The sequence below is a fragment of the Excalfactoria chinensis genome, chromosome 2 (assembly GCF_039878825.1).
Source record: "Excalfactoria chinensis isolate bCotChi1 chromosome 2, bCotChi1.hap2, whole genome shotgun sequence".
NCBI lineage: Eukaryota > Metazoa > Chordata > Aves > Galliformes > Phasianidae > Excalfactoria > Excalfactoria chinensis.
In genome coordinates, this window is record NC_092826.1 from 116,248,590 (window position 1) to 116,255,383 (window position 6,794).

A 6,794-nucleotide genomic window follows, 5' to 3' on the forward strand; every position below is an offset into this window, starting at 1 on the left:
CTTTCTTTCTTTCTTTCTTTCTTTCTTTCTTTCTTTCTTTCTTTCTTTCTTTCTTTCTTTCTTTCTTTCTTTCTTTCTTTCTTTCTTTCTTTCTTTCTTTCTCTCTTTCTTTCTTTCTCTCTTTCTTTCTTTCTTTCTCTCTTTCTCTTTCTCTCTTTCTCTCTTTCTCTCTTTCTCTCTTTCTCTCTTTCTCTCTTTCTCTCTTTCTCTCTTTCTCTCTTTCTCTCTTTTTCTTGATTTGACTGATGTTAGTGCAGTCAAAAATACTTCCAATTCCTGAAGAAGCACATCCAAATGGACTGAATTGTGCTAATTCATTCTACTATTAGAGTATTAGTCCAAGCTAATTACCATCACCATGCATTCTCTTGATTTTAGAAGACATTCAGAGATCAGATCAGATGAATATTGAATAGTATACAAAACTAGTACTTACCAGAATGTCAAACATACAGATACACATTGGCAGTACCTTAGTAGATTGGCTGTATCTCCATATTACATTTTCTAACTTTCCTTTTGGAGTACTGATGATGGGGGAAACCCAAATGTTTAGCTTTCAAGTTTAGCACAAGAGTTGAGCATTGTTTCGATTCCCAGATTTTACTTCAGTAAAAAAAGTTAAATGGCTTTTACACCAAACCCAGCATCACCACTCACAACTGCTTTCATTGGTAATCCTGAATGCTGACAACACATATCGACTAAAAATAAAAATATTTGCATATTGTGATATCAAAACCTGACTCTTACCCATATTCTATCCTGGTTCAGTATGATTCTCTATCAGTAACTGATGGAGTCAGCTCCTAATTTTGGAGTTCATAACTCTTTTTCTGCAGGAAGTTTTAGACATGAGCAGCATCTGCAGTCTCCTGGACACTGCCCCACAGCCTGCACAGCGCAGCAAGGTCTCAGAGGGACCGTTCCTTGCTAAATCAAAGTGAGCAGTGAAGAAATGTAGTACTGATTCTTAGCTAATGCATCTAGGCTGGGCCAGTTGGTGTGTAACACCAGGAAACTAAGCTGAGCTGAACACAAAGAGTGTACAGATCAGATTTACACCTATGCTACACAACTGCAATTTCACTGCCTTAACCAGTTTCCAACTTTGTCAAAAATCATATCAAATATTGTCCTTTGCTAATGCAACTGTTAGTACTTTAACTGTACAGGCATCTGAGCGTTTGAGGAACGGGAGGGTGTGACTGAGTTCAAAAAATATTACATAATTATTTTACATGGAGATGCCATTTCCCAAACATGGAGTTGCTTCCAAAATATGCTTAATTGAAGGCTCATGGAGATGACTTATGACCCCAGTATAGGGAAATACAGGGATTAGTAAAGCATTGCTAATACAGGTCACACCAGAGACCAGTAGCAATGTTTGAGAGTGGTATAAATCAGAGCCAAGTTCTCCCACGTGATGATGACCACAGCATGGAACATAGGCAGTGAAGACTGCTCAATAGATTTGGGAAGGAGATAAAACATTTCTCTGCACTTGTTTGTTGGGAAATTTTCAGTGTGGATCAGCTCACAGTTTCAAAAGACTTTCCCATCCTACTTCCATCCAAATGGAAGCAAATCTGTCAGCTCTTCTGTACTTAGTATGACCTACACATTTCTTCAAGTAGTAGTGATATATTCGGCGTGTCTTCGGAGAACAAGGTTATATGCTAAGAAGGATTCTCTCATTTTGTCTTACCTTTAGGTGATGCCTCCAGGAAATACAGCGTGATTAGCTTTCAAAACAGTTCCTCCCACACTGTGATGTTACTACAGTCTGAAATTTCTCATTAACTTCCATCAGTATGAACAACAGTCTCCTGATCTCTATCAGAAAAAAAACATTCGTCAGTACAGCAAAACAAAATTACAGAAAGCAGTAACTTACCTTTCCTTAACAGTAGCTTTCTTTTATAAAGGATGAAACCCAAATGTATTCTGCAATTGAGTATTTTTTCTAGGTTTATTCATTGTAAAGTGATTTGACAGGACTAATTCAAGAGCATAATTTAAATTATAGTGTTTTGAAGAGCTATAGCTTTAACATAGAGCAAAACTGGAAAATGCTTCTGAAGGAGTGCTGTTCCCTTATGAAGACTGGGACAACTTCCTGAACTGGTGAGGGAGGCAGTGCTCCAAAAGGAGCCAGCAACTGGGGAGTCATTCCAGTTTCGTCCTACTTTATATTATTCAAGAAATTAGTTTACAAAAATAGATCTCAGAAGCTACAAAAATAATGATAGTGGCTGTTTACTTAGCGAATACTTGTCTTTCTTTGTGTGCAGGGAGTGGGGTGAGTAGTGTTTTTTTCTTTGTCTTTATACACAAATATTACACGTGTATACAGGAGGAGGGTGAGAGTCATGGAAATAATGGACCGTGGGGCTACACCTAAAAGCAGCCTGCAAACAATCAGTCTGGCTGTCATAAAGACTTGGCAGGCAATTTGTTGACCCATCATGGCTTTCACATACTGAGTCACTGTGTCTTTTCCCAAAAAGAGAGCAAGGCTAAGTGTCAACTGTGAAAGAAAAATCATTTGTGATTTCAAACAGCTTTACAAACACCTTCCTTTTGTTCTGTTACCTTGATAATGTACTCTGCTCTGATAGTATAAAGTCTGTGCTTCAGAGAATTTTGTCAGACCATGTTGTTCTTAACGTTAACAAAAAGATCCTACTGACAAAACAAAAGGCTCCACAGCTTTGTTCTAGTTAAAACATGCACAATGTGCCGGGCAATAATTCATTAGTTTTATTTTCTAATACTGCTATTGCAAAAGCAGTTTGTGGCATTACTACAAACACTGGATTGGAATCATCTTTCGACAATACTAACTTTTAACAATAGTGGACACTTCTTTGCCTGAGAAACTGGGCTTGTTTTTATTTTTTTACAGAGGATATATGAAGCTTTTTGCCCACAGGTCATTTCAAAGAGAAAGAGTGTAACAGATGGAAATGAAATACAAACAATTTTGCCATTCCTTTCTTTGGACCTGAAAATGTATGTCCCTTCTTAGAACTACAGCATAAGCACATAACGGCTACTACATAAGGTACAAAAGAATAAAAAATAAAATAAAGAGGTCTCTTTTCCCTCTAACAAGAATCTTAAGTTTCAGAATTCTTACTGTAAAGCCCATTCTCTGCTCAGCAGGGCCCAAGCAATGATTCCTGTGCTTTCTAAGCCTCCATACAAAGCAGTTTAGGAAGAAGAATTGCAATTTCATAGCAAACAGGTGCAAAAAAATACAAATACAAATAAATGACTGCCTCTAGTGAAAAAAAAGGCAACATCTTTTACATCCTTTTAGGTGTAGCAAGTAGACGAGGATATAAACATTTTCTAACAGATTGACACAACCAGCTGTAGCTGCTTCCCAATGCAAAGAAGATCAAGTTTTGTTTCTTTTCCATATTGCCTCAATGTCCATAGCAGATGCTGGCAGAGAGCATTCCCAGATCTGGCCACTCTCACAGAAGAGTGAGTGCGAACTCTGAAAGATTCATTGCAAAGCCAACTCACCTGGCCAAAGCTGACCATCATGCTTCCTTTAACAACAGCAATAATATTTTTTTAAAAAAAAACAAAGAAAACCAATTAGAGAGGAAAATGTAAGACCCCATAGTTACAAGATCATAGCATTGGATTCTAAAACCAAATTTTTAGGCATCTTCCCTTCTATTCCATACTTGTTCCTACTTCTTTTTCTGAAGCTGTGTCAGCTTGAGCTGTTTTCAGTGTTTTATTTGCCAGATGTTTTTGAGTGGAAGTTCAAGAGCTGTAAAGGGGGACTCGTGCTTTTCCCACCAAAGGCAATGGTAACCTTCCTGCTGGCTTCCCAGACCTGAACAAGTCTCTTTAGCTTACAGTTCGTAGTTCCTCCTCCCCTTCCTGATCCAGACCCACCTTTCAAAACTTTCAGAGCCATGTAAACACCCTTCTTCTGTCACACACTTTCGTCCTGGGATGGGGGACCATGGATCTGCCGCCTGGATCCAGCAGTTCCCTTCAGCTATAAATGTGCATCCCAGCTGAGCTAGCTACTTGAAGAACTACAACAGAAGGTCCTCCTTTTCCATTACATCATTGGAACATGTTTTCTTCCTTGCTAGGTGACCTAGTAAAATGCCTTGAGCATTTCAATTTCTGTGGAGAAAAATATCTAACATATACTGATCCCTGGACGCAGGCAGCAGTTTCATATCTGTCTGTCTCCAATGCAACAGCTTCCACCTAGTGCATGCCTGGGCTGTTCTACACTGGAAGCAGTTAGCTAAGGTACATTAAAGAATATGTACATTATAAATATAATATAAAGTACATTAAAGTACATTAAAGAATGAGTTCTTTTGCAACCAGTCTGCTTCAAAGCCACTCTAGCTATGCTTCAGCAAGCCTTCAAGACAGATATGTACTTTTAAAATAGACAATTGTGCTCAAGCCAATTCCACTAAATGCCATAATTTAGTAATTATAATATATGCCATGGAGCCAAATTAGCATATACATTATACAAATAGTTTGACTCCATTTACATTATGATGTTTGGACAATTTTAATGACTAACTTCAGAATAATTTTCTTAAGTTTTATTTTGAAGCAACTTTTCCTTAAAAAAAAAAAAAAAAAAAAAAAAAAAAGGGATGTAGTTGTTGCAAAGCACGACAAGTTTACAGCTGTCAAAAACACAGTAAAAATGGAAGTCTGCCTATATAACAAACTGGAATTAAAATACAAGACAAGTAACTAAATTTACAAATGAAATACATACTTACAGATTGCCTGAAGGACCCCATCTTTAAAACCATTGTACAGGAAAGAGGCTATTTTTTTCATTTTGTACTGTGCAATGATTCTTCTTAGGATACGGTCTCCATTTTCCGGAGATATTTCTGCTAATACATCCACAAGCAAAATAAATATACTAAAAGGAAGAATGATGCCACACAAAGTAAAACTTTATCATATGCTCGATTTCAGGTTGAAATGTCATTTTTAAAGATTTGTCAGCAAAGACTTTCTACACAATACAGCTATTCTGTATCTTTCTGTATCATTCCCTGAATTATGCCATTCAACACCACAATATATATATATATATATTCGTTAATTTCTGAAGTGAAGCTATCATATGGTTTCTGTAATAATAAGATTCTTCAGTTATGGCTGCTCACCTTCATTAGCCAAAGTCACTCATCACAGGAACACAATGAAACAGTAAACCTTATGAAACTCATGAGTTATGAATTTCCTGGCAAGGGTTTACAATGGATGAGAAAAACTTCTGAAAACCAAGGAGTCATTGATCCAAAATATTTAGGATCCAACTACTGAAAAATCTATACACATGAAAAATTAGGGCATCCTTTCTTGAATTTTGAGGAGTCTTAAAATTTTCTAAAGAAAGTGACTTTTTTTTACCAGCATTCTTAAATAATACTGTAGGTGATCGTCTTACATTTATTTTCAGGAAGGTAAAGTAATCAATATTCTTCAAGTATGAATGACTTTCTTGTATTCCCTGCATAGAAGACAGGAGAGACCAAAGATGACAGGGACAAAAAAATGGACAGAAATAGAAGCTCAAGTGAGTGCTGAATACTGGGTATGGATAGAGAGAAGGAGGTGGGGAAGTCTGGGAGCTGTAGTCCTCCTCCCTTCCATCAGGGGAAATGGACACTTAAGGCCATTCACACAATTCAGAGAAGAGAGCACTTACTTTAAGCTTAGTGTAGTTTTGGGCCCTAGGGACAGATATTCTGGTAAATGATAAAGTACCTGTTGAAGAGAAAATATGACTCTAGAGAGCTCAACAGAAGACTCTGAGACTGATTTGAGAATGATAGGAATGGCATGACTCAGACAATACATGGATGATCTTAACTTTCAACATTTATGGAACTCTATTTATAGCTCTCTACAAACTGTAGTTTGTTTGCTTCAAAAAGCTGTGTGTCTAGAAATAACGTCATTCTTAGTCTTGTTTTATAGAGAGGAATTCAGGAGAGACAAGCTGAGCAATCTGCTCAAAGCCACTGAGTGTCAAAAGTGGTGTTCTTAAATTAGTAACAATAAAAATGTGAGCTCCAGGGCCTGCTCATGAGAAATTTCTTTGGAAAATGAGGCCAAAAAAAGACTTACAAAAGCAGAAGTGTAGATACACTCCAGTGGAAAAGAAAAACAACACACTCAAAGAGCAAATAAACTGCCAGGAAACAGGTTGAAGAATGTACTTTCTTTAAGACTTACTTAGCTATTTATGTGATAGATGAAGTCTTGAAAATAATTATTCTGATTTTGCGGTGACAACGTAGACAAGGAGAGAAAAAGGGTAGGTAGGGAAGTGGAAAAGAGGATTAATGGGACAGAAAAGAGAAAACAGAAACAGTGTTTCCTGGCTCTTGGTTCCGAGTTCATCCTTGTGGCTGTGCTATCACCTGTAAAAATTCAAAGCCCTAAGAAGTAGAAATAGAACAGGTAGGTTGGAACATTATAAATGCCTAGAAACTCCTTGTATTTCAGCCTCATCCTTAAAATCCAAAAGAGAAAAACGTCACATACAAAAAGGAAGTTAATTATGACTTGATTAAATGGAATGTAAACACTAATTTGAAAACAAAGAGTGATGGGGTTTGTTGCGTAGTCACACAACATTCCTCCTGGATTTGAAATTCACCAGCCTCAGTTCCACCCCTTTTGAAGTCCAGCCTCCCATGCTGGCTGTTCAGCCTGAGCAGCTGCAGGAGCTCCAGGTATTGTTTTCATCTGCTGCCAGG